This window comes from Rattus rattus, chromosome 2, assembly GCF_011064425.1.
Source record: "Rattus rattus isolate New Zealand chromosome 2, Rrattus_CSIRO_v1, whole genome shotgun sequence".
In the NCBI taxonomy this organism is placed as follows: domain Eukaryota; kingdom Metazoa; phylum Chordata; class Mammalia; order Rodentia; family Muridae; genus Rattus; species Rattus rattus.
Window position 1 is genome coordinate 132,070,306 of NC_046155.1, and position 23,434 is coordinate 132,093,739.

A 23,434-nucleotide genomic window follows, 5' to 3' on the forward strand; every position below is an offset into this window, starting at 1 on the left:
CGATCACAAACCAAATCACACTTTCCAAACACAGGGGAATATTCTGGGCAGCAAGGGTTTCCACCGAGAGGAAAAAGAAAAACGAAAAAAAAAAAAATCAAGGTAATCAAGAAGGTATGTGCAAACAACAGAGCGAGCGGGTGACCCGCGCAGTCCTAGCTTGAGCGATTTCAGTCGTGGGTCCTAGTAACCGCGCTGTCTTGGGACAGTTGGTCGCTACAAGGTCGAGCACCTTGTTGTCATATATCCTACAGAGCCAACTAAGCTGAGACCACAGAAGTTCTGGCGGCGCTATGACACTCGAGTGTCCAGAAGCCGCTAGCTCTGCTCCCAAGGGCGTGGCCTTGCCACACTCCCCACGTGGTCTTTTCCGTCCTGGATCCTGGCTGGACCAGCCCAGCGCAGCTGGGTCTCATGGATTCGCAGTCCCGCTGTGTGGTGGTGACCGGTAAGCCCACCTCTCCCGGCGTTCCGGGTTTTGGCTGCTTTCTGCTGGGGCCTGGAATGCGCACTTGCTCGACACTGCTTGTAAACAGCTCTCCCAGGGGAACATGAGTGGCAACTGGTGTTGGTAGGAATTCCAGATGGAAGCTGACTTCCTGCTCTGCCCTATTAAAAAAACACAGGCTTTCCTGCCTCAGAGCCCCTTCGCCACAAATAACTTGAGTGCCATGCACGGCGGTGCCCACTTGTGACTTGGGTTCACTCAGACCTTGTTTATCCTTCAGCCCCTTGGGGAGGAGCCTAGGCTGTGACCTGCTGTCCCTAAGCCTAGGACCCAGTGAAGAGGGTAGAATTGCAGATTCAGACTGAACAGACCCTCACCATCCTACAAGGACCACGGCTTGGAGACTGCAGTCCCCCACCCCCGTGGTGCTTTTGCTACTATGGAAACACTGAACCAACACACACACACACCGGTGCTGAACCGCTTCACACACACACACGCACACGCACACGCACACGCACACGTGCTCTCTGGTTAATGCCTCCGAACCCCAAAAGGTTAGCCTGGAAGGAACGGTGACTGTTCTGTCCTCCATCTCAGCGCACATCTGAAGTCACCCCAGCCACATGCACCTGTCATTGTCACAGCTGGTCCCTACGGGCTTACTCTTTCCTCACGAGGCTCTTATTTTTAGTCAGACACCAAAGAGCTTTATTTATTTTTAGTTAGACACATTTGGCACATTTCAAGTCTCCCAACTTGTATTCGATAAAGGGAACATAAAGGATTCCCGTCACCTGTTTTAATCGAAAGCTTCTCTGACAAATGCTTTCGGACAGTGAGTCACACTATCAGCCTTCCAGAAGGAGAAAACAGAACATTCTTTTGAGACACCCTTGTGCTTTTTAATTTTTTTTTTTTTTAAATTTCGGGTCCAGAGATTAAATGGCTCAAATTACAGTTGACATTCTCAGGAAATCATACCCTTGGTAAAAGCAGTGCCTGTCTCAAATGAAATATGGAAGTGTGCTGACCCCTCTTGGACTCACGTCTTACCCTACATTTCTCTCATCAGCCTGTAGTGGCTGGGAGTGAGGTGCCATCAGGAAATGCCCTCTGGGTCCCAGAGTGTGGCCTGCCTTTATTAGCAATGTTTTGAATTGGGGGGGGGGCTTCATTTTTCTTGGATCTGCTGGGTGTGTAAATCTTGTCTTGACAACTGGCATGTAGACAGATGGTGGTATACAAGGATTCTAACACACAGCCTTAAGATCAAGGTATCGGCCGGTACCAACAGTAAAATGAGAGACCAGGCAAGCCTGCGGTCCTCCCACTGGTTCCCTGATTCTACCAGACTTCTCTGGCTGACTCCCCAACGCCACTCCAAGGCAGTCTTTTTTTTTTTTTTTAATTTATTTATTATATATGAGTACATTGTAGCTGTCTTCAGACACACCAGAAGAGACACACATCAGATCCCATTACAGATGGTTGTGAGCCACCATGTGGGTGCTGGGATTTGAACTCAGGACCTCTGGAAGAGCAGTCAGTGCTCTTAACCACTGAGCCATCTCTCCAGCCCCTCCAAGGCAGACTTGATGGTGAATGAGGCTTAGCCCAGCAAAACAAGACCTTCTAACCTTGCTCCCTGAGTTGTCTTTCCTGATTCAAAACAAACAAGGATGGTTTTCTCAAAGCTGAATTATGGTTCTAAGGCACGTGATATGTGTGTTGATGGGGTTTTCATGATCCTAGAGGAAGCTGGCTTCTCAGTCTTTCTACTCTATCTTAACATTTTCTACGCCATTCTTTACGGCTGAAGGTTCCCACAGCAGCTGCAAGACTGTGTCCTATCAGTCAAAGCCAGATGGTAGTCCTGAGATGGTGGACGCTTCTGTTGAAACACTTCCTATCCCCTGAGGTTTTTCTCCGTGTGAACCAATCCTGTTGATGGGCCATGACCCATACCCTCAGCAGTTGCCAGGCACAGCTGGATCCCCTTCCAGTGCTGCCATCTACTCCAGAGGCCCAGGGATCCAGAGACTGATGTAGTATCCTGACCTCTTGCAGTCTCGATGTGTGGAAATTGAGAAGTATACACTGAGAGCCAGGCAAGGAACTCAAACCCTCAGTCATAACTCCAGCTGAAACCAAGTAGGACGATGCTCAACTCTTCCTGCAGCCCAACCTGAGATGAGGCTAGTCTGACGGGCTAGCCTCCCTGCAGTAGGAAGTCACACGTTTTTCATTTTAGAAATATAGATCAAGAAGACATTGTAAAGAAATGTATAGAGAACTTCTTACGACTCTCACTAGAGTTGCCCAATGCTGGCATCTTCAATGTTAAGGCCAACATACTGACCTCAGTACTATTAAGAAAGAAAGAAGCAGAGAGAGAGGGAGAAGGAAGGGAAGGAGAAAGGGGCGGGGGCTTGAGGAATGAGCATATGTGCATTAGCACACAGATAGCCTTACACAACTTCAGCCAGTGTGAGTCTTCCTGGAGTTGCCTCCGCCTCAAAACGCCCTCCCATGCTACTCCTTTATAGCTTCTTCCACACCTCCTTCCCACATTTTAACACTTGGTGTGCTTTTCAGATTCATTTGGCTGTAATAAAATATCCAGAAAACAAACAGATGACACAGGGTGAAGGAGTTCATCTGTGTTTACCATTCCAGGTTGCAGTCCATCGTTGTGAGAAAGTCAGCACAGGAACTTACAGCTAGTGGCGTCATCATCTTCACAGCCAAGAGCAGAGAGAAATGCATAGGTACTTTCTCTCTTGTTTGCTTCCTCATGTTCAACTCGATTTCTCCATTCTTTTTATAGTTCAGGGCCCAATGCCTAGGGAATGGCACTGCCTATAGTGAACTACCCACCCCCACATCAATGAACAAGACAGTCTCCAACAGAAATGACCACCAGATAACCCAATGCAGATGATCCTTCATGGAGACTCTCCTCAGAGATTCTAGGTTACGTCAGATTGACAAAGCCGACCACCACAGAGTTAATTTTCATGTTGGTCGTGATGTTGTAACATGAGGAGAGGCTTACTTTATAAATCTCATCAGAAATTTCCATTCAGATACCATTGTATCTGAGACTTGATGATTGAGAACATCATGGTGACAGAGAAAAGTAGAGAAGAAGGTTTCGTCTGATGGCAGACAGGAAGCAGATTGTAACACTGACAGGAATCCAGGATAGCCCAAGGAAGTGTTCCCAGTGACCCACTCCCTCCAACCTGGCCCCACAACCCACAGTTCTACCACCTCAAAGTAGTTTACTCAAATTTTAAATCATCAAAGAATGATGACCATTTGTGGAGGCTGGAGAGATAGCTCAGTGGTTAAGAGCACTGGCTGTTCTTCCAGAGGACCAGGGTTTGATTCCCAGCACCCACCCATGGTTGGCTCATAACCAACCATAAAACTTCAGTTCTGGGGCTGGGGATTTAGCTCAGTGGTAGAGCCCTTACCTAGGAAGCGCAAGGCCCTGGGTTGGTCCCCAGCTTCGGAAAAAAAAAGAACCAAAAAAAAAAAAAAAAAAAAAAAACTTCAGTTCTAAAGGATCTGACACCCTCTTCTGGCCTGTGCACATGATTAAAAATAAATGTCTTTTTGAAAAGTCGATTAAACCAAAGCATTCATTAGGTCAAGCCCTTATAACATCATCCTCTCTCCCAGACACACCTAGCAGTATCCTGGCCATCTCTTGATACAGTCAAGTCTTTATTAACCTTTTCACCTGACAGCCATTAATCTCTTTGCTATTTTTCCAGTTATTTTTATAATGAAAAATATTATGACCACGGAATCAGGTAGTATGTGGCCATCTGCTGCGGGAATTCTTTTTCAGTGTGATCCCTCTGAGGCTCATCCAAGTTTGGGAATGCGTTCCTAGGTACGTTATCTTAAAATGTGAGTGAATTCATTAGGATGTAGCGCTTGGCTGGCACAGTGGTAAGAATGTTTGCTGCCTAAGCCTGATTTCTAAAAAGTCAGTTATATCCGTGCATGTAACCTATGATGCCAGCAGAGAGAGGGGGAGAGACAGGAGGATCTGTGTCTCAGCAATAAGACGAAAAGTGATAGTAAAGCACATTTGATGTCCTCCTTTAGCCTCCATACATGCACCCGTGTGCACACCTGCATACATGCCTGTCGTGTAGCACACATACATACTCACACTTCTCATGCTGTACACCGCACTCATTTAAAGTTTTCATTTCGATGCCTCTTAGTATAGATACAGAGAAATAGATGCTAAAAGAGAGCCCATCAATGTCACAGCCCATATTCAATAAGTACAGCCCCGGGGAATGGCAAATTCACTTTCTCTCTTTATAACCATTCCTATTCAGGACATCTAGCACACATGGATTTAGAAGATGTTGTCTTTTGAAACAGTTTATTTCATCCATGTTACAGTATGTATCAATACTTCAGGTCCTTTTGCCACAAAGTATTTCACTGTATGGATTCCTCCTCATTTGTTTTCACTCATCAATTTATAAACTTGTAGGTTGTTTCTACTTTCTGGCCCCTCTTCATGGCAGAATAATATTCTACAATATGGATCGCTCCATAGCTTGTTAAGTTGTTTTGATGGTTAGCTTTAATTGTCAACTTGATAAAATCACCTGAAGAGAGTCCCATTGAAGAACTGCTGAGGAATTAGGTTGACTTGTGGGTATGTCTTTTGGGGATTATCTTAGTCAAGCTAATTGATGTAAGAAGACTCAGTTTACTGTAGGCAGTACCATTCCCTAGGCAATGGTTGGCTTGTGGGCTTGTCAACATTCCCTAGGAATGGTTGGCCTGTGGGTATGTCTGTGCCCACAATTAAGACAATTAACTGATTGATATTGATAAGGCCCAGCCCACTGTGGGTGGTATCATTCCATAGACTGGGGATCCTTGAGCTGTAGGAGAGTGGAGAAATCAAGCTGAGCACAAGCAAGTGAACATGAATGCATTTCTCTCCTCTTTGACGTGGATGCTTTATGACTAGTTGTTTGAACTCCCTGCCTTGACTTCCCCATAGTGATGGATTATAACATAATTATAAGCTAAAATGAATTCCCTTCTCCTCTAAGTTGCTTTTCGTCGTCGTTGTTGTTGTTGTCTTTATCACAGCAACAGTAAAGGTAGGACAGTTATTAACAACCTGTGGAAGAACATATAGATAGTTTACACTGTCCAGGTGTAGATGTGTTTGTTGATTAGTCCACTATCAGTTCTTAAAAAAAAAAATCTATCATCATATGCAAAGTGGTGTCTCTCATTCCCATCAATATGTGAGACCCAGTTTCTCATTCCTCCCAGCTTTTATAGATGGTTGCCACATTTCACTGTGGTCATATTTCCTTTTAATGTCTTATTATTACATGGACATTACTATTTATTACTACTAATTAATATTATTAATTGAACATTAATCTCAGAACTGGAAACTATTGTTCACAGTAGTGTTCTTTGTAATACCCTAACTGTAACCCATCTATATGTCTTCCACAAGTTGTTAATAACTGTTCTACTTGTACTGTTGCTGTGATAAGATACAACAATTTATTTTATTTCGATGCAGGATTTTGCTATGTAGCCCAGGCTAGCCCGGAACTTTTGATTCTCCTACCTCAGCCTCCCAGGTGCAGGGCATTTACCAGCATGACCAGCCTCTGAGGCTCTGAACTATGAAGTTAAAACATTCTCTCATGTGCTTCTGTGGTGACTGTGTAAGTTCCCTGAAGTGACAAACTCCTCATTTCTCTTGCCTAGTCTTTAATTAGACCTTTTAAATATATCCCAAATAGTTTTCCTACAATAAATATATGCTTTTAGACTATTCCCTGTAATCACTTTTCTCCCTCTTAACGGAGTTTTTAAAAAGAGCAGACACTCTTAAACTCTGTTGTTTTATTTTTTGTTTGTTTGTTTGTCTTGTTTTGTTTTAAGACAGACTCTTCAGTGGTGATGGTGGTGCACACACCTTTAGTCCCAGCAGACAGGCAGATCCCTATGAACTGGTCTGTAGTGTGAGTTCCAGGAAAGTCAAGGTTACACAGAGAAACCCTGTTGTGGAGAAACCCTGCTAAGTAAGGTTGAAATCTACCATGTCCAGGTGGCTCCTCTAACTTGTTGCAACATGGAGGCCTGTTTACCAGCTGGTCTTCCCCTTCTCTGACCTTGTGTGGGAATCCTTGTGCAGACTTACAGACTTCCTCTTTTTCCTGATAAGAACCAAACCAGCCAGTACCTGGGATTCCTGGAATGCTTCTTTATTACAGCGAAGGTGTTCACAGAACTTTAAACTCCAACCAAGGTTGTCCATTTACCTTGAAAACAACTTCCAACTCTCCAAGGTCCATATATAACCCTGGCTCACCCCAAATAAAGTGTATTCATACAAGCCCACCTGTCTTAGTTAGGGTTTTATTGCTGTGAACAGATACCATGACCAATGCAAGTTTTATAAAGGACAATATTTAATTGGGGCTGGCTTACAGGTTCAGAGGTTCAGCCCATTATCATCAAGGCGGGAGCAGGCAGGCATGGTGCAGGAGGAACTGAGTTCTACATCTTCACCTGAAGGAAGCCAGGAACAGACTGAGCATCCTCAGGCAACTAGGAGGAGGGTCTCCAAGCCCACCCCCAGTGACACACTTCCTACAACAAGGCCATGCCTTCTAATAGTGCCACTCCCTGGGCCAAGCATATGCAAACCATCACACCACTGCAGTAGAGGTAGGCTCAGAAGCCAAGATTGTGTAAGAGAGCTGTTTCTTTGAAGATGGTTGGAGAAGTCTCTCTCTCTCTCTCTCTCTCTCTCTCTCTCTCTCTCTCTCTCTCTCTCACACACACACACACACACACACACACACACACACACACACACACACACACACACACACACAGCACTCCCAGCTTCACCCTGATCCTGTAGACCCCATCCATTCTGGACTCTGTCTCATCCTTCCCACCCAGTGTGCAGCGGCGTCTGAAAACCTTGAGAGGGAGGAAGCAGAGGGTCCAGAACCACAGCTGGACCTCCCAAAACTCATACCACAACCTTAAATCCAAAACCAACTTCCCACAAAGACCTCCTGAAGCTCTGGTTAGCCTCCAACTTGATACACTTACTGTGTAGCAGAGGATGACCTCAGACGTCTGATCTCGGGTTACACATGTGCTCTATCATGGCTGCTTTTTTTTTTTTTTTTTCTTTTTTCTTTTTTTCGGAGCTGGGGACCGAACCCAGGGCCTTGTGCTTGCTAGGCAAGCGCTCTACCACTGAGCTAAATCCCCAACCCCATCATGGCTGCTTTTATGGTTAGGTTTGAACCCCAGGCTGGGCAAACGCTTTACCTGCTAAGTCTGTGCTTTCTTTTCTTTTTCGTGCTTAGGGTTGACCCCAAGGCCCTGTGCATATTACCTGTACCCCTATCACCCTATGAGCCGTACCCACAGCGACCTCAACGTCTGTGATTATTATGAGTCCATGTTTTCTTTTTGGATCAAGGATCCTGAGACCCTCCCCCCACCCACTTTTCTTTCCTCTAAAAGTTTCAGTCTTCTTGCATCTAAGGCCTTGCTCTCCATTTTGAATTTGTGTATGTCTCAGCTGTCGGCCATAAGAGAGCAGGATTTTGCCTCTTGGTTTCTGTCTTAATTACTTTTCTGGTGCTGTGAGAAAATACCCTGACAAAGGCAACTTAGGAGAGAAAGGGTTTACTCTGGCCCATAGTTCAATGGCAGTCTACTGTATCAGGGAAGTCTCCGATCAGGAAGCAGAGAGATGAATGCAGTCCTCTTCTCTACTTACACAGGCCAAGATCCCCAGCCAGGGAATGACACCACCCACAGTGGACAAGTCTTCCCATTTCAGTGAACACTATCTAAATATACTTCCTTTTGTATGCAGAGAGGCCTGGCTCCCGGGCAATTCTAGATCCTGTTAACAGTCAACAATAGTCATCCCAAGTGTCCCGTTGCTACAATACCATTTATTGAAAATAGGGTCTTCTCCCATGGAATTGCTTTGGTGCCTTTGTCAACAAGCCGCTGGGGATGCTCACAAGGGTTTATTTCTGGTCCTCCACAAGGCTTGTATTACAGTTTGAATGTGAAATTCATGTACTTGAATTGTTGGCCACTAGCTGGGGTTGCGGTCCTGGAGAGGCCTGTGGAGTCTTTAAGGAGTAGAGTCTCCTTAAAGAGGAAGTGGCTTGGAAACAAACCTTGGCATCTGTAGCTCCACTTCCCATTCAGCAGAAGCACTCACTTCTGACTGCTGCTATTTATGAACAACCCACAGCCTGGCTCTTCTTCTCATAGCCAAACAACCTTGTCCTACTGTGATGGACTTGGCCCTCTGAACCATGAGTCAGAATAAATCCTCCCTGCCCTGAAGCTGTTTCCGTTAGGTATTCTGTAACAACTGTGAGAAAAGCCAACTAATACAGTCTAGATTTCATTCCAGCGCTTGTGGGGACTTGTGAGGACTTATGAAAGTGGATCAGACCAGTCTTTCTTTTCTTTTTTTTTTTTTTTAAATCTATTTATTTTATGTATATGAATACACTGTAGCTGTCTTTAGACACACCAGAAATGGTCATCGCAACAATGATAGATGGTTGTGAGCCACCATGTGGGTGCTGGGAATTGAACTCAGGGCCTTTGGAAGAGCAGTCAGTGCTCTTAACCACTGAGCCATCTCTCTAGCCCCCAGACCAGTCTTTCAATTATGGATCTGTTACTCTGTGTGTGTGTGTGTGTGTGTGTGTGTGTGTGTGTGTGTGCACACACACATGCTCTTGAACATGTGTGCCTGTGTTTTTATGCCTGAGCCATGTTTGGGTGCCTGTATAGGTCAGAAGAAAACAGATCTCCTGGAGCTGGAGTTTCAGATAGTTGTGCAGTTCTGAACATGGGTGCTGGGAACTGAACTCAAGTCCTCTGGAAGAGCAGCATGGTGGCTTATCTTTGTTGTCAATTTGACACACCCAAAGAGAGGGGGAACTTCAACTGAATTGCCTCCATCAGATTCAAACTAAATACCTGCCTGTGGGGGCATTTATTTAATTTATTTATTTGCTGATTCATAAAGAAGGGGTAGGCAAGCTAAGAGCCACCCCTGGGGAAGGCGGTCCTGAGTTGTATGAGCAAGCCGGTAAGTAGCATCCTTCTGCGCCCCCTGCCTCCGGGTTCCTCCTTGGCTTTCCTTGTTGACAGGAAATAACATAAACCAAACCAACCCCACCCTACCCAGGATGGTTTGGGGCAGTTTATCACAGCATGGCAGCCACGGCCAGCAGGAGGTACTTTTAACTTCTGAGTCATTTCTCCCACACACTCCCTTTTGGGATCCCTGACTATGTTTCGTACAGACAATTCTGAGGAAGCCCCCAGTTTATCGAGGTTGTGGTTCTCTGGGGCCTATGGGAACTTGTTACTGGGTGGCAGAACTTGTAACTGGGTGTTGTGGGCTGGTTTGAGCAACCCTGGGTATCTTTGGTTTCAGGTTTTGGGCCCTTCCGGCAGCACCTGGTGAATTCCAGCTGGGAAGCGGTGAAGGTAAATCCTGACCAGGGCCAACCTGGTTCCTTCTGTGGCTCTTGAGAAAACACCCACCACCACCCCACCACCACCCACCACCACCACCCCCCCCCGTGCATGGGACTCCAAAGAAACCAGAGTTGCCTTGGAGGGAAGGCAGGCAGGCGACCTCTGGCAGAAAGGCTTGTTTTTTGTCCTGAGTGATGTGACTTGTCTGCTCAGGTACTTCTGTTGGACCCCAGAAGGGAGACCCTCACTCAAGTCTCGGGAGGAACGCGCACCCAGTAGGACACAGACACCGACTTGCTGTAATCACACGAGGAAGTTTTAATTGTAAGCAAAATGAAACGAGAGCTCAGGCCAGCATGCTGGGGTCGAGACTCATACACCACACAGGGAGTAGAGGAGTTCGACCCTGACCTGACTTTTTACAGAGCTTTTAAAGGAAAAAACCACAAACCAGGGGGAACAAAAGGGGATAGGAGGAAATTCTAAAACTATAATCTGCCCATACAGCTAAATCATATTAATCATGTACTACACACTCCCAAAGCATTGTGACATTGTGATTAGGGATTGGGACATTCTACACGGCCAGTAGAACATTGTGGCCCGAAAAGCTATGGGCCATTATGGCTATTCAAAGAAACCTTTCATGTAAAACTGTTTGGGAACCATTGTATAGCAAGGAGGGTGAAAAGTTCAGGTTCTCACAGGCCCCACTTTTTCTTTCTGGGTAGCTGGACCCTTACTTCTCCTTTTGGTATTAATTTTTAATTTTACACTTCTACATTCCCCACTTTTTCTTTTTTATTATCGCTCTAACCTTAGAGCGATTGTTTATCTCATTGTAACTCTTGGTACTGTTGTCGCAGGACCAGTACCTGAACAGCTTTTAAGTTTATTTATGGAGTCTTTGATTACTCCTGAATGGCAATTCTGAATTCTCTATAAGCCTTGTATTGTAACAGCAGATGTCCTTGTGCTGCCCTTGTAGCACCTAGATAGCCTTAGCCCTAAGTAATTCTCAACTCCTTTTTTTGTGTCTTACTAAGTCGTTAGCATCAGGATTCTAATCTGGACACTATTTAAACCTGCACACCAAGGTCATGACTAGCTTTTAGAACTTCTAAACTTATATAGATTGTGATCTCTGAGGCACAGTCCCAAGAAGTGTTAGGAGTACAAACGTATGTAGCGTTACATCATTTGTAATGGAAATCAAGCCTATCCCACACCTATCTTGATAGAACCCAGGACAAACATGACTGACTCTCCCTCTAGGTCCCAGCTCTCAGCCCCAACAGCTAATACACGGCTAGTGAGGGCTGAGAATTGACAGCTGTCAGGGTGGTCAGCAGCACCAGGTACAGTCCTTTTCAGCGAGGCTCGAATGTCTGGGCTCAGTGTAGCTGCAGTCTCCGACCTGGAACTCAGGGTCTCCGGGGCATAGGCTGTTGTCAGCTGTGAGCAGATTTCTTTCTGTATCACCTGTAGGTCTTTTAGCCTGGCACACAAATCATTATTATTATGACATGTTGATTCAGTAATATCACCTAATACAGTCAGAGGAGCTGAGGCCCCATATCAAAGGGGTAAGGCTGAATCTGGAAGGGGTATTTCTTGCTCTGAAGAGAGCAAGAGGGAAGGAGTGTCACCCAGTCTGCGCCAGTCTCCATGGCCAATTTAGTCAGGGTCTCTTTTAAAGTTCTATTTATTCTTTTTACCTATCCTGAACTTTGAGGTCTGTAGATACAATGTAATTTCTAATTGACCTCTAAATACTTAGCCACACCCTGGCTTACCTTGGCAACGAAAGTAGGGCTGTTGTCTGACCAGATTACCTTGGGCATTTTAAATCGGGGGAAGATTTCTTCCAGTATCTTCTTGATGATTGTAGAGGCCGTCTCTCGTTTGGTGAGGAAAGCTTCTATCTATTTCTGAAAAAGTATATAGCTTTTCCCTCAAGTATGTCATTGTCCTTTATCTTTTAAGCAATTTGGGCCTTTTCTAAGTGAGGCCATCCCTTAGTCCAATCCCAGTTTCTAGTGGCTGTCTCTTGTAGGCCTGTAACCAGGATAGGCTCCTGTATAGCCATTTTCTGAGCCACTTTATCTGCTTTGTTACTGCCCCATGTCACTGAATCTCTTTCTTCCTGTTTTCCTGGGCAATGAATAGTACTCACAGTTGTTGGCTTCACCAGGGCATCCAAGAGATGGCAAAGGCATCTGCAGTGCTGATGTGTTATAGGGGCGTAAAGTTCAGCCATCCCAGATGACATCGGTTTGTCCACCATGGCAGCACCCACTTATCTCTGATCTTCATTCATGAAGAGAACTGTTCCCATCTGTGACAAGGTCCTCGGCTTTCAGCAGCCGTCAATCAGCCAGTCGCAGAGGTCTTTCTTCCACCCATGGGCTTCTGCCAGTGCTTGACACTCGTGCTGTGGTGGCTCCAGGTCCGGACTGGGCAGCAAGGTGACCAGATTATCCCCACCCGGTGGAGAATCTAGTCCATGGCAGCTGACCAGTGGTCCCATCTTTTGGGACACTCTATTTAAAGGCAAACATCAGCCACTCTATCACAGTTTAAGTCCTGGATTGGGCGATAATTGTTAGTGTCCGGCTGGCAGGAACGGTGTGTTTCAGGCAGAAAAGCACTAAGCCATTCATCTCCCAGCATCAGGTTCTGGTGCACTGAGACAGGTCTTAAGCTCCACATACATAGTCTGTAGATATGTATACACATGGCCTCACCCAGCCATTTTGGGGAGCAATTTTCTCATGAGCAAGGGATGGGGGCAGTCAGGGATGACTATGAACTAGTGGGTTACCCCCACGCCAAGGTCCACTGTTCTTGGGCAGTCCATAAGTATTGTTCGTTGTCAGTAGCCCCTTGTACTCAAGGTCTTTGGATATTGGCCCACTGGGGGGCATAGGAGCACAGAGCATTGGGTCCCTGTATCCACACTTCCCTTACATAGCCAGCACTCTAGGACCAAGAAGCTCTCCAGTGGCCCCTCTTGTTCTTTCTTGGACAGTCCTTGACCCAGTGTCCTTTTTCTTTGCATTAGGCACACTGATCTTTAGCCAGTAATTCTCTTCTGTTGCCAGGTACTATCTTCCTAGGTTCTCTAACTACTGTGGCCAGTATATGTTCTTCTCTCATCTTTTATCTCTCTTTAGCTCTCTAACTTTTTCTTTTTTTTTTTGTCTCCTTTTTTCTCTAGCTTTCTGTTCTTTTTAACTTATATTAACTCTCAGCAACTTAACTTAACCCTTTAAGTTTCTGTAACATTTTCTTTATACCCTTTCCTTATCTTGGCCAGATTGGTGGGGCACTTTCCAACCCCTCAGAGACCCACCCTTGGAGCCTGGCGGCCGACCTGGAGCACTCCCTACCTTCAGGCGTCTGAAGACACCAGGTTTTCTTCGGGGTATAGGAGTCCTGTAACAGTTACTAACAAGCATCTCAAGAGAATCTTGAGAATAGAAGAGGGCAAACAGCATTTAGTCACACAGCTAAACCAGGAGGCCTTCAGTATAAATAAGCACAAGCTTTTGTCTATGAAACGGAAAGGTGAGCAGAGAGGCAGCAGATCTGTTATCGACTATCTCTCTTAGACTTAGATTTTTCCCTCACGGAGTATCAGCTCCGTGGCTTTGTCTCTCAAGAGAACCAGCCTCTAAATGACACTAAGCTTCTAGTAACAACTAATAACAAAAGGATGGAGAGATGGTTTAGAACCTGGTTGTTAGAATAAGCGGCTGACAAAAAAATCGTAACCGGTTCACCGGGGGCTATCAGGATCTCAGTAGCAGCCCTTTATCAAACTGTCTCACTGGGTTTAAAGGCCCATGGGAAAAAAAAAAAAAAAAAACATTAATCTTAACCTTGGCCACCGCCTGACAAGGCAGGCTCCCTTAAAGAACTTCTCTAAATGAGCGCTCTCCTTCTGTGAGCAAATGTCAAAAATTCTTTTCTTGTTCTTGTCTTCTTCATGGTCCTCTCCCACCTCGCTCTCAGCCTTTTTAGATAGTTCCTCCTGTAACATTTTTAACACAGCCTGTCCCTTTTTTATAGCCTGTTGACAGCATTTTTGATCTTTTAGGCAGCTACGCACTAAGTGTCATACCGACTGAAACTCTGTTTTTAAGATTCTTTACTCTCAAGCAAAATTTAAATCTTTTCCAGTTCTTCACAGCTGGCTGTGAGCACAAGCACAGATAAAACACTATGTTTTTATTTTGTATTTTTTCTTTGCGCCTGCTAGGCAAGAGCTCTACCACTGAGCTAAATCCCCAACCCCCACAGGTGCTGGTATTAAAAATTAACTTTGGCTATCAACCAACACACCGCCACTAGAGCAGGGTCCACAAGATTAAGTTTCTTACTCACTAAGCATTAAGGAGACCAAGTAAAACTCTTCGACGAACAAAGCAAACAGTTTTATGATTTCAAACACAGTTGTCGGTCCATGATTTTAAACACAGTCGTCAGTCTAAATTCAAACACGAAACGAAAGTCAAAAAGACACTAACAGACACCAACACGTCCAATCGTCTGTCCCATGTCGAGCTCGACAACACACACCACCCACACGAACACAAACAAAAAAGACAACAGAAAACAAAACCGACGTCGACCTCGTGTCGACCAGAGGCACTGAAACTGATCGGCAGGTCCCAGACCTTGCCTAACAAATCGGTCGTCAAGGAGTAAAGTCTCCTCTGGACCTACCAGAAGGGGTTCACCAGGCGTCCCTGGTCCTCCCCCGTGTCCTCCTGGGACGTCTCCCAGGGCGAACGGACGGTGGACACCTGGACACGTCTATCCTTATCCACCCCGCTCTCCTCCCTGGAGTGCGGTCTCACTGAGCGTCCGCAAAACTGAAATTGCGATCGCACCAGATTCCCAGACAGGACACAGACACAGCGCTGAGACAAAACAGAGAATCTTACCTCCAAGTGGGTCTAGGACCCCTGGGTGGTCACGCAGATCCCGGACGAGCCCCCATAAATGTTGGACCCCAGAAGGGAGACCCTCACTCAAGTCTCGGGAGGAACGCAGCACCCAGTAGGACACAGACACCGACTTGCTGTAATCACACGAGGAAGTTTTAATTGTAAGCAAAATGAAACGAGAGCTCAGGCCAGCATGCTGGGGTCGAGACTCATACACCACACAGGGAGTAGAGGAGTTCGACCCTGACCTGACTTTTTACAGAGCTTTTAAAGGAAAAAACCACAAACCAGGGGGAACAAGGGGGATAGGAGGGAAATTCTAAAACTATAATCTGCCCATACAGCTAAATCATATTAATCATGTACTACACACTCCCAAAGCATTGTGACATTGTGATTAGGGATTGGGACATTCTACACGGCCAGTAGAACATTGTGGCCGAAAGCTATGGGCCATTATGGCTATTCAAAGAAACCTTTCATGTAAAACTGTTTCGGGAACCATTGTATAGCAAGGGAGGGTGAAAAGTTCAGGTTCTCACAGGCCCCACTTTTTCTTTCTGGGTAGCTGGACCCTTACTTCTCCTTTTGGTATTAATTTTTAATTTTACACTTCTACACTTCTCCCTAAGGGACACTCCTAAGATGGGATCGCTGCCCTGTGTGAGCATGGCATGGGGCATGGGTGAACACAGGGTCAATAGCCATTACCGTCAACAGCACAGTTGCTTTTAAGGAGGAGCTGACCAGGAGAAAGTCCTCTGACCACACACTGTCCCTGACCTGCCCCCACCTCCCTAGGCCAATTGCCGGCCATCAGTCCTCCTGTGGGTGTCACCTAGAGGCCCAGGGTATTGAAAGCTGCCTGTTGACATTTCACTTTCAACCCCACACTCTGTTGGATCAAGCCAAATATGGGGCCTGGAGTCTATTCTCAGGGTTTCCTTGTCTAGCTGAAAAATGCAGCAAGGCCACTAGTGTCCTGCACTGAAGGCCACTGGGGCACTGACTTTGTGGTCTGACAACACAAAGGCAGGCAAGAGACTCCTGATCCTTGAGTTAGCATTTGGACTTTTGCTTTTCCAATCATGAAAAAGCCCAGGGACCCTTGGACTTACTGCCAGGCCTTGCTGTAGCACACGAAGTAACAGAGAGGCCAGTAGTGGACTTTCATGAGCTCCTGGCTTTCTGCAGCCAGTCTCTGATCAGCAGGACTTCTGCTGTGTCCCCAGTGGTCCCAGACCCTTTTGTTTCTTTCTGCAGCCATGAACAATGGAAAAGAGCCAGATTGCTTTCGGTTTGCCTCTCAGTTTCCACAGTTGCAAGTAGTAGCATGCAAACAAGCTTGCCCAAGTTTTCTGTTTCCGTGTGTGTGTGTGTGTGTGTGTGTGTGTGTTTATATGTGTGTATGTATATTTAATTTATATATATGCAAATGTGATGGTTAAGGAAGTCACGTGACCACGTGATGTCTCAAGGACTGGTTGGGCATGCTCACAGGTAATCCATTCCCACCAAGGGGTTTTTCTGTTAGATTCACAACTGCAGGCACATGGGATGAGAGTCAGATCAGCACAGGAAGTGGAAGAAGAGAGAGCATTACTTGTGGCGGTTCAGAAACCCCAGTACATGGGACTCCTAGTAAACAAAGTCATGTTGGAGGGGAGACAAGCCAGTGATCCCTGGAAGAAAGGTTTGTCTTGACTGGGTGCTTCTCCCGTTTGTGCAGCAAAGAAAAGTAGCTAAGGAGGCTCAAGGCTAAGTTGGTGAAACAAAACAGAAAGACATGGGCTAGGGATTCTCAGAAGGCATATAGTCAGACATGCAGACAGCCGAGGATGGTTCTAAGACTTACACACACACACACACACACACACAAACACACACACACACACACACACTCATACATTTTCTTTTTACTTTTCTTTTTTTTCTTTCTCTCTCTCTCTCTTTTTTTAATATTTATTATATATAAGCACACTGTACCTGTCTTCAGTCACACCAGAAGAGGGCATCAGATCTCATTACAGTGGTTTGGTTTTTCAAGACAGGATTTCTCTAGGTAGCCCTGGCTGTCCTGGAACTGAGAGATCTGCCTGCCTCTGACTCTTGAAGCTGACCCAGAAGTTTGAATTTTAAATTCTCACAAGAAACTTCATGGGCTGAAGAGGTGGCTCAGCCATTAAGAGTAAATTGGCTGCTCTTCCAGAGATCCTGAGTTCAATTCCCAGCAACCACATCGTGGCTCACAACCATCCGTAATGGGATCGGATGCCCTCTTCTGGTGTGTCTGAAGACAGCTGTACAGTGTACTCATATAAATAAAATATAGTTAAAAAACAAAAGAACTTCCTAAGATTCGGCAGCAGTCAGAGGTTTAGGCCCAAGATCCTTTGCAATGGTCTGGCCTAAAGGTGGAGCCTAGACTGCATCTCTAGCCCCTTGTTACTTACAATGTTGTTTTCTTTTTCTTTGTGAGACAGGTTTTCATATAAGCTAACCTAGAGTGAGGTTTCATACTCACCCTATAGCTGAGCATAACCTTGAACTTCTGATTCTACTGCCTTTACCTCCCTAGTCCTGGGAATACAAGCCCACATGCATGCTAGCCAAGTGCTCTGCTAACTAAGCCACATCCCCAGCCCTGAACACAGACTTTGCCCTTACCTGCCCTTCCTGTGTTTGCTTACTTTGTTTACTTCCCTCAGCTCGTGTGTGTGTGTGTGTGTGTGTGTGTGTGTGTGTGTGTGTGTGTGTATCTGTCTACCTGTCTGTCTGTCTTTCTGACTGTGTATATGCATACCATCTCTTGCCTATGGAGGTCAAAGGACAATATGTAGGAGTTAGAGCCCTTCTTCCCCTGTGTAGGACCTAGGGATGGAACTCACTCCAGTCATCAGGTTTAGGTATCACAAACCTTTACCCACTGAGCCTCTCACATACTTCTTTGGGATTCTTTAGGTTGTAATTCAAAGGCTCTGACACTGATTGTGGTGATAGTTGATTATATAACTCTTGATGGTGATGGATATATAACTCTGAACATACTGAAAGGTATGGAATGGTAAAATTTAAATAGGTTAAGTAAATGGCAGGTGAATAAGCTATCTCTTAGGAGGTAGATGATAGATAAATTAGATAGCTATATTAGATAGAGATAGATAGATAGATAGATAGATAGATAGATAGATAGATAGATAGACAGATGTTAGACTTTACCCATATGCACACATACATAGCAGTTCAGAAACAGATGAAGAAAAAAATTAGTAAACTAGACTATAGATATGAAGATATTATTCAAAGGGCAACATAAAGGTGGGCAAACAAGTGTAGGGGAGATAATGTAAATAGTAAAGGGAATTTCTTTTTAAGTAGAAATCCAGATGAAAATGAAACTGGAAGGAAGCGATATTCAAATATACAACGTGTAGGGTTTGGAATAGCTTTGGTCCCATAGACTCCTGTGTTTGAAGGCTTGGCCTACATGGAATGCACTGTTAGGAGGTGTGGCCTTGTTGGATGTTTGGCCTTGGTGGAGGAAACATAACACTGTAGGGGCAGGCTTTGAGGTCTCCTATGCTCAAGCTACACCCAGTGGGGCGCACAGTCTCCTTCTGTTGCCTGTGGATCAAGATGTGGAACTCTCAGTTCCTCTTCCAGCACCATGTCTGCCTGGATGCTGCCGTGCTTCCTGCCATGACAATAATAGGCTAAACCTCTGAGCCTGTAAGCCAGCCAGCCCTCAATTCAATGTTTTCCTTTCTGAAAATTGCCTTGGTCATGGTGTCTCTTCACAAAAATGGAAATCCTAACAAAGACACAATGGCTAAGAATGTTCCAGAGGGATAGGAGAGATGGCTCCGTGGTTAAGAGCACTGGCTGGGGGCCGGAGAGATGGCTCCGTGGTTAAGAGCACTGGCTGGGGGCTGGAGAGATGGCTCAGTGGTTAGAGCACTGGCTGCTCTTCCAGAGGTCCTGAGTTCAATTCCCAGCAACCACATGGTGGCTCACAACCATCTGGAATGGGATCTGATGCCCTCTTCTGGTGTGTCTGAAGACAGCTACAGTGTACTCGTATACATAAAATAAATAAATCTTTTTTAAGAAAGAATATTCCAGAACTGATGAAATACTTGAATCCACAGACATAAAAACAGAGAAAATCCACACCTAAACATAGTTGAGCTGCAGACTGCAAAAGACTGATTAAGGCTTTAAAGTAGCCAGAGAGAGAAGATGGTTCACTTACAAAAATGGATACTCTAACTAGTCTAAGGCTAACTTTCTCAAAAATAGCAATACACTCTCAAAAGCAGTACAGTAATAACCTACAAAATGCCAAAATTATAACTGCTGAACAGAAATTGTGTACCTAGGAGATCATTCCTCAAGAATAAAGCTGGGGCTGGAGAGATGGCTTAGTGGTTATGAGCACTGACTGCTTTCGTTAAGGACCTGAGTCAATTTCCAGCACCCAGGTCAGGTAGTTCCCTGTCATCCCAGCTCCAAAGGGGATCTCTGACCTCTGTGAGCACTTACATTCATGTGCCCCGTACCTCCATACACATATGTACATAATTAAAATAAAAAATAAATCTTTAAAAGAAAAAGAATAAGGCTGAAGTAAAGACATTTTCACAAACATAAATGCCAGGTTTACTCTCAGAAGGACAATACAAGGGGAGTGCATAAAGGACACTTGTCAGAAGAGAAGAAAATTATCACGAAAAGGGGTCTTAGTCAGGGTTTTATTGCTGTGAAGAGAAACCATGACCACAGATTGGGGGTGGCTTGTGGTGTCAGAGGTTTGGTCCATTCTCATCATGACAGGGAGCGTGGACAGGCTGGCTGACCTGGTGCTAGAGAAGGAGCTGAGGGTTCTGCATCTTGATCCACAGGCAGCAGAAGGAGACTGTGTGCTACCTTGAGCACAGGAGACCTCCAAGCCTGCCCCCATAGTGATCCAATTTCTCCGGTAAAGCCACACCTACTCCAAGAAGGCCACACCTCTTAATAGTGCTATTCCCTATAGGCCAAGCATTCAAACACATGAGTCTCTATCCATTCCTATTCAAACCACCACAGATGGTACAAAACTCAGGGAAAATGGTGGGTCTGAGGGTAAAACTCTGCACCAGCACCAGGCAGCAATGACACACTTTTAATCCTAGTACTCAAGAGGTAGAGAGGCAGGTAGATCTCTGAGTTCAAGGGCAGCCTTGTATACAGAGTGAGTTCCAGATCAGCCAGGACTACACAGAAAAACCCGTCTTGAAAATCAAAACAGCAAACAAAGATCCATATCGGCATTGTTTGTAACATGTCATAGTAGTAGTTCATAATTCCAGGCCTAACGAAAGGAAGGAACTAAAATGCACAACAGTGAAAGGTGTCTTCTCTCTCCCATGCCTATCGTCATGGTGGCCTTCAAACAGAAGCCCATATCCATGATCTCCTCAGGACAGATTCTGGAGCAGAGTCTGCTTGATCTTCTTGCTTCTAATAGAACCAAAGGTTGGCAACCAGAACAGGAACCTAGGTGACAGCCGGCAACACACCTGCATTGACATCTGGAAATCGAGGTTCCTGAGGGTGGCTGGGCCATGCCCAGTATCCTGGTACCACAGTTTGCCTTCCTTTTTGGCCCTCGAGTCTGGGTCTTGCTTCCATTCTCCCTTCCTTGTGTTCTTCCTTTGGCTAGAGTTGGTTACAAACTCTTTGCTGCCAATGTGCAGGGTGGTTCCACCCCCATGGGTCAACTTGGGTTATGCTGTGTCCTCCCTAACATGTCAATGGACTCTTCTTTTGGTTTAGCATCTTCGTATTTGGTTTTTGATAGCCACCAAAAATGCTGGCAAGCAGCCAACAGTGTCCACAGTAGGAATGGCCATCTAAGGGACCATACTATGTAAAGAGCTGAGCTATTTCATAACATACCCTGACTATCGGAAAGATAGACAAACAGACTGAGATGCCCTAAACAATCTGAGTGTGTACAAGCTACACGTTTTCTGTGATGACCAACATCAGTGTATCTTTACCCCATAGAGGGCCTGGCCTGGAACATGTGTTCCAGGGCCTGAGTCACTGAGGGCGGGAGTGAGTAACTTTCTTTCTATCCTCTTGTATTCTTCCAGTAAAATTAAAGTTTATCGCTATCGTGTACATTCCCAGGCAATGTTTAATGATCTGTACAAAGCTTTGTGACTGAGAACACGTGGGTTACAGATGGGAAAGGGGAAAAAAGTGTTTATTTCCATAGCATCTCACCTCTTCAGAATGGGGTGAGCTAGTGACAAACCATCACGGGAAGTTGTTTTTTGTTGTTGTGGCCACTCATAAGTGGGAGAAGAATGTTGGAAGGAAAAGAAAATGCAGCAAAATAGCATGAAGTCTAAAAGTTCACAGTAAAAGAGGCATTTTCTGAAGTTCCCAAGAGAGTGACTCTATGCTGTTGATTATGAGCCCAGGTGTTTAACACTGAGCCACCCCATCTCCCCTCTGCAAGCCCAAGGTTTCTGCAGTGACATATGCAGCAGCTGCATCATCATTGCCCAGGATCTAAGTTTCAGGTTCTAGGTGTGGTGATTTGAATAAGAATAGCTCCCATAGGCTTTGCAGACACTGCAGACGCTTTTTGCCACATGCTGTAGACACAGTCAACCCCACCGTGTACTTCAACATCATGGCTGATGGCAAGTCCTTGGGCCATGTCTCCTTGGAGCTGTTTGCAGACAACGTTCCAAAGACAGCAGAAAACTTTTGTGCTCTGAGCACTGGAGAGAAAGGATTTGGCTATAAGGGTTCCTCCTGTCACAGAATTATGCCAGGATTCATGTGGCAGGGTGGTGAGGTCACAGGCCATAATGGCACTGGTGGCAGGTCCATCTAGGGAGAGAAATTGGAGGGTGAGAACTTCATCCTGAAGCATACAGGTCCTGGCATCTTGTCCATGGCAAATGTTGGACCAAACACAAATGGTTCCAGGTTTTTTATCTGCACTGACAAGACTGAGTGGCTCGATAACAAGTGTGTGGCCTTTGGGAAGGTGAAAGAAGGCACAAACATTGTGGAAGCCATGGAGCGTCCATGGGTCCAGGAAGGGCAAACCCAACAAGAAGACTGTGGACAGCTCTAATTTCTTTTGACTTGTGGGCATTTTACCCATCAAACCATTCCTTCTGTAGCTCAGGAGAGTGCCCTTACACCAACTGCTCACACATCCTGTAATCTCTGCTCTCACTGAAGTTCTTTGGGCTCCATATTTTCCTCATTCCTCTTCAAGTCTAGCTAGATTGCAAAGTTAAGTTTATGATTATGGATAAAAACTAAATAAGAAAAAAGAATGGCTCCCATAGACTCATATTTGGATGCTTAGGGAGTGGCATTAGGAGGTATGTCCTTGTGGGAGGAAGTGTGTCACTGAGGGTGGGCTAATATTAGAGAAGTTAGTCCAAGGACTTCGATTTTGCTGTGCTAGGCCTGACCAAGTTTCTTGGTGGTGGAATGTGGACTTTGGATTAGGAAAATAGTTGAGTGGTTCAAGTGGAGCATCACAGGCAGTACCAATAGGACCATGGAAGATGGTGCTGAGGGTGATTTGAATTACGGGGGACACTGGTTTTAGAGAAGAAGAATTGTAGGCCTAGATTTTTCAAAACCTACTTTTCTAAGGATTCTTAAGTGCTTTAACCTCCCTTCTAGCCTACACCCACCAGAGGGAGTGGAAAGGAAAGGTTAATAGGACAAAGGAGGATGTGTTTAGAAATAGTTCTTTGGAGCAAATCCAATCTGTGTTGCCAGAATATTAGCAGTACAGATCACTCGAAACAACAGGGACAGCTCAATCCACTTGTAAACACCATTCACGAATCAGCAAAGGCAGGTTGATCCAGGAGAAACCTTGAGGCTCAGCCAATCAGCCCAAGTCTGAGGCAGTGGCAGGAAGCTGCCAGAACACCCCGGAAGTTCTTTTGTTGTGTTCCTGTCTATGGAGTCACAACAAATGAGGACCAGCAAAAGATGGCAAGGTGAACCGATACCACACAGCATCGTTCACTGTCTGAGGGACTATATTTATACCTTTTCCAAACCTCACACTCTTGCTCTCTCGAGGGTCCGCTCTAGCAGAACATCGCATGCCCTTTCCCCAGGCTGCTTCTGGAAAATCACCATGTGTCTGTTCTTAGCAAAACACCCTCCCACATGTCTGCTTCAGCAAAAACATCCTCTCACAAGACAGTTTCCAGGAAAGAAAAAATCACATGACACAAGCAAGTCTCTGAAGAAACCAGAAATTTCCAAAACACAGAATATCAGTATGCAACTTAGAGACCATTTTTGTGATATTTTGGCAAAGACTGTGGGTACATTCTGCCCTTGTTCTCCCCAAAAAATCTACTTGAGCTTAAATAGAAAAGTTATGAATTAACATCTTTAGTAGATTTGTCTCTAGGAG

The 23,434-nt window shown here is 45.4% G+C and overlaps 1 pseudogene; it reads left to right on the top strand.

Annotated features, from left to right (window-relative positions):
• The first annotated feature begins 293 nt into the window (after nt 1-293).
• LOC116893251 lies at nt 294-22,114 on the top strand (annotated as a pseudogene).
• The last annotated feature ends 1,320 nt before the right edge of the window (nt 22,115-23,434 follow it).